Consider the following 6,085-nt stretch of genomic DNA (forward strand, 5'->3'; position numbering starts at 1 on the left):
TTACGATTGGTCCAATATCTCAATTGGTGAAATCAACATGATCAAATCACGTCATGGCTAGATCGAGATCATGGATGATCAAATCTAAAGATTCATGGTCTGATCAAGGTGGGTGCTAGTACGCTGTCTGACAACCATGGATCAGGATTCTTCATTAGAATCAGATCAGGACTATTAAAAAATTTTTTCATTTACTAACCTTTTTAGAGAGAGAATATTTTAGAGAGAGAAAATTCTAGAGAGAGAAAATTTTTTTGAATTCTTCAAACAATATGATTCAATAAATCCGATCGATCAGATCAAATTATTCTGAAATTAGCATATGGATAATTCAATAAAATCATAAGAAATAAAATCTAAAAATACCTGATCTGATCAAAATGGATGTCGGTGTACCGTCCGACGATCATAGATCAAAAATCCATCACGATGATCATTTAAATTCATCATCATTCTTTTCAAAATTTTAAAAATCTTAGGAAAGAAAAATAATCTAGAGAGAGAATTTTAGAGAGAGAAAGTAGAGAGAGAAAGTCTAATTTTAGAGAGAAAAAATACTAGTTCAGGCTGAAGAAAGAGAGGGAAGAGAGAGAAACTCTCTTTTTCATATTTTATTATTTATATCATTATTTATTAATTAATTTATTTTATTTTTTTCCTTCTTTTCTTTCTTTCTTTCTTTCTCTTTTTTTTCACGAAAGAGAGAGGAGAGAAAATTCTATTTATTATTATTATATTATTATTATTTTATTTTTCTTCTTCTTTTTTTTTTTTTTCTTTTTTCTTTTCTTTTTCTTTTTTTTCCTTTCTTTTCCTTCTTTTTCTTTTCTTCTCCTTCTTCTTCTTTTCTTCTTTTTCTTTTTTTTTTTTTTCCTTTTTCTTTTCTTTTTCTTGTCTTTTCCTTCTTCTTCTTCTTCTTTTCTTCTTTTTCTTTCTTCTTCTTCCCGTGGGTTCCTTTGGGCCGAAACAGGGGATCTCACAATCCCCTGTTGGCTGGCCGGCCGACGGTGCAACCGCGTCGGGCGGCCATCGCAGGAGGAGGGTGACCAACGACAAGAGGAGGGCCAAATCGGTGGTCGGCGGTGACCACCGACGTCGGAAAAATAGCAAAAATAAAGATTTCTTCCGTAACAAAATTCGGTGACTCTGGTCGCTGGCGAGCGTGCACACCGGCATGGAAGGAAAAGGGAGAAGAGAGGAAGGGGAGGAGGCTTACCTCTGACGCCGGCGAGGCTTTTCCGGCGAGCAATTGGACGGACACAGGGACGGGTCTCCGTGAGATTTTTCCGACGATCTTTGCCATTTTGCCCTGGGATTTCTCGATGAGAGGGAGAGAGGAGGGTTCTCCTCCTTAAATAGGGCCAGAGGAGCTCTTTTTGACTCCGATTGAGAGCCGACGAGAGGAGGAAGAAGATTCCCTTTGGGAGTTCTTCTCCTTTGTTTTCTTTTTTTTTTTCGTTGGAGCTTTGGTGGGCTGGGATTCTTATTCAGGCCGAGCCATCACATTCTTCCCCTTTAAAAGAAATTTGGTCCTCAAAATTTTTCTTGCTTGAGTCTTCATAGTTTCTTACTTGAATCTCATCCATAAATATTTTAATATTCTAATTCTTGATATAAAATTCATTCTTAAATCATTTTATAAAGAAAAAGTTAATACATCAAATATTGATCTGAAACGGAACCATTCATTTTCTTATTTATCAAGATCAACATCTCAAAGATTTTCAATATTTCAAGATTTTAAAATTATAATCTCATTTCTTATAAAAATCATGTTCAATATCTCACGACTCAAATTAAAATTAAATCCATCTCTTGTAGGTAGAAGAAGGTCAATGTCTCTATTCTTGCATAAGAACTTCATTCATCATTATTCATTTATTTATTTATTTATTTTTTTAAAATATTAACCACTCTTAATTTTAATCCATCATAAGATAAGAAAACATACTTCTATGAATCATTTGATGATATCCTAATCAATCAAAATTTAAAAATATTTTTCTTATTCATACTTTCAAAGGTTAAAGATTTATCATTTCAATCTCATTCTCAACTTTTGATATTTAATTCTCGATGCAACTTCATCGTTAAATCATTTCATAAAGATGAATATCACCAATGTTGATTAGAATTAATATCACTATTTCTAGTCATCGAAATTTTCTTACTCAACCCTCAAACTCTTAAATATTCTAATTCTTGAAGCAAATTTTATCATTTCATAATAAAAATCAATAACTCAAAAATTGATCTAAATCAAAACTATATTTTTCTTATAATCAAAATCAATGTCTCTATTCTAAGTAAGTATATCAATTTTCTTTATCTAAACATTAACAACTCTTAATTAATCGATTCATTATCAAATTAAATTATAAATAACTCCAATCCATCTTTTGTAGAATAGTCATCAATATCAATAGATAACCTCAATCTTTTCTATACAGTCAGAGAAATAATAATGATCAAAAGAGTCTAAACTTCAAATTTTATTATACCCTGGAGATAAATATTTGAGTATAATAATCTAAGATCGAAATCATTATTCGATAAACAATCTCAAATTCTTCCTAATAAATAGAGAATTATAAAATTTAATTTTAGGATAGAAAAAATTTATCTCTAAATATTCTAAATCTGAAATCAAAAATCAAGGGTCCACTCATCCAAAAATTAGGATGCTAAATATTTTTGTAGCATAGTAGGTGGAAGCACTACTTATCACATTAGGATATCTAAAATAATTCAAAATTTTTTAAAATATTATTCTTTCTAATATCAATAAATTTTTGTATCAAACTATATCATCTATCATAATTCTTTGACTCAAAGAATCAACATTCCTGACTTACTCAAAGTAATCCGGATTACCATGCTTTCGCTGCGCACTCTGATCTAACAATCAAAATTTCTTAGGTTCACCAAAAAAAATTTGATCAAATTATTTCTTTATCTTATCAATAGAAAAGATCTAAAATTTTAAATTTCAATTGAAGCCAAAGATTAACTTTCGATTCTCATTCATACTTTTACTGGTGTACCATAATCTTGATTAACCCTTGAGTCCAATATCATATTTAAACCATCATATAGTTTTACTATAATCAATATGAATCAAATCTTAATTCTCATATCAATTCAATTCGATAATTTTCAAACCAAAAATCCTTATAAGTCAAATCAATGAAAAAAAAATTTTCGATGCTCCACCAAATTTGGACATAATCAGAATATATAAGAATTTTAAATCATTATTTTTTTTAAAAAAAAATTTATCATCAGGATCTTCAATATCTATCAAATATCCTTTCATAACAATCATACAAGCTTCAAAAAATTAAATCTCCATTTAATAGTAGATTCAATTAGAGACCTCGTTAACAAAAGCAAAGGAACTCTATATCAATTCCTAAATCCAAAATTTCTAAATTGTAAATTCACATGGATCCCTTAGTCTGAAATAAATATAAATCAGATCTTTTATCTTAATTGAAGATATCAATTTTTTATTAACAACCTCAATAATAATATCAAAAAATCTCTTGATCAACTTAGATACGAAATCTTTAAATTGAAATTTCATACACATCATGTAGTCTCCAAGAGACATAATAAGATCTATTATCTAGATCTAAGGATGATGATTAAAGATTCCAGTATGATGAATATTCTACAACCTCATAATTGATTTCATCAATAAGAAATAGGTTTGTTTGCAATATCCTCAAAATGCATTCATCCTAATATGCCACTTTATATATAATCCACATACCAAATTTAATTTCGATAAATATTCCAATCAAGCATCATAAAAAATTTTCTTAGTCCATCCTAGAATAATATTTTATCATCAAATCTTTATCTTGCCAATAATAGTCAACTTCTCAACTAGAAGTAATATCATAGTATTATTCTCACATCGAATTTGAACTTACGATTCACTTGAATAACCAATGATCAAATTAATAACCATAATGCACAATAAAATTTTATGTCAATCCTTTTGTGATTACTTTCGATCAAGATCTAACTAATCATATCATGATCTATAGATTATCCATCATATTTCAAACTCCATATGTCATAATCTCTTGCGATCCTTTTATACATAATCTCAATATTTAATCAAAATTTATAAATATTTTTTCTACTACAATCATCAAAGATCTACACTATAATATCCCTAGTGTCTATCCACTTACACCCATTCTATATCTGATTCTATGTTTCATAATTCATCCACTTATGCTCTGATACCACTTTAATTGTCACGCCCCCAACCCGAGACTGTGAATTGAGGGTCATGGCAACCGCCGCATACTCATAGAAAACTCTTCTCATAAGCATGTAAGGTATCTTATCATGCTATCCTAAAACAACAGCGGAATAATTAGACAATAATTTAAGTCTAAAATATAACGATCTAAATTTTTTCTTTAATATCTTTATAAATTCAACAATGATTCATAGGCTTTACATCAAATTCAATAAGACTTTCAACCGAAAATAAAAGTATAGAGATTCTGCTTCTGATCACTCTTCTATTCATATCTTGTATCATCTTAATTCTTCAACATCTGTAAAAACAGTAAAATAGAAGGTAATGAGCTAGACAGCCCAGTAAGCAATGATCAATTCTCAACAGATTTTATCAGGTATTTAAGTAAATAATTATTTATAAAAATAAGCATATAGAGTTCATCAATTCAAAATCAATTTCAATTATGCAATATAATTCATGCCAAATTCATTTTTTTTTGAAAATTCAAGTTTCTTTTCAGATTTCAATTTCTTTCATTCTTAAATTTTTTTCGTCAACCATGATCTATAACCATATTTTTCTGTGGCAGGGTCATAACACCGCGTATCTTCTTGCGTTGAGCTGGAATCATCTGGCAGCAAAATCCTTCGGAACCGTTGGTCTCTCTGGCGGTTTGTCGCTGGTCTCTCTGGTGACGTAAACCCTCAGGACAATCAATTACCAACATATATTCCCCCATTGGCGGGGTCCTTTACACAGTCAGGTTGTCAATTCATATTATTTCTTATATCATAATTCTTCATAAATCATATTTCATATTCTAATTTCGATAATAAAACATATAATCATGTAGTATCGAAATCAATCAATATAATGCTTCATGGAATCAATATGTTCAATCATGCTTCATCATAACATTTCAAATAAGATATTTTCATAACAAAATATCATTCATCCAATTCATGCATCGTTTCACAAATCATGTCAGAAAAATATATTATAATTTATCGATAAATCTAAAAAGTAAAATATTACTTACCTCGAACGCATTCCAATAAATCTACATAATTCTATAAATTTTCTTCAAAAATTCTATTCGTAGATCATATCGCGATATCTCATGATCAAACATCCACAATCTTATACAGAATTAATTTCAATAATTAGAAAGAATACGAATACCATATTTCAACGGTTTAGATTGGGTCCGATCATCTAATTTCATCTAATCAAAATCTAATTAGGACCTAAACGATCCAAAGTTTGACTATCAGATCAAATCGGATAAGAAGTGATAGGATCGAGATTTCTTCATCGATTTCATAAAAATCAAGTAGAGAGAGAAAATCAGAGGAGAGAAAATTTATAAGGTACAATTCGAATTGATCAGGTGACACAATTCAATATTACGATTGATCCAATATTTCAATTGGTGAAATCAACATGATCAAATCAAGTCATGGCTAGATCGGGATCATGGATGATTAAATCTAAAGATTCATGGTCTGATCAAGGTGGGTGCTAGTACACTGTCTGACAACCATGGATCAGGATTCTTCATTGGAATCAGATCAGGACTATTAAAAAAAAATTTCTTCATTCACTAACCTTTTTAGAGAGAGAATTAATCAAGAGAGAATATTTTAGCGAGAGAAAATTTAGAGAGAGAAAATTCATCTTGAATTCTTCAGACAATATGATTCAACAAATCGATCGATCAGATCAAATCATGCTAAAATTATCATGTGGATAATTCAATAAAATCATAAGAAATAAAATCTAAAAATACCTGATCTGATCAAAAGTGGATGTCGTGTACCG

The sequence above is a fragment of the Elaeis guineensis genome, chromosome 11 (assembly GCF_000442705.2).
Source record: "Elaeis guineensis isolate ETL-2024a chromosome 11, EG11, whole genome shotgun sequence".
NCBI classification, from domain to species: domain Eukaryota; kingdom Viridiplantae; phylum Streptophyta; class Magnoliopsida; order Arecales; family Arecaceae; genus Elaeis; species Elaeis guineensis.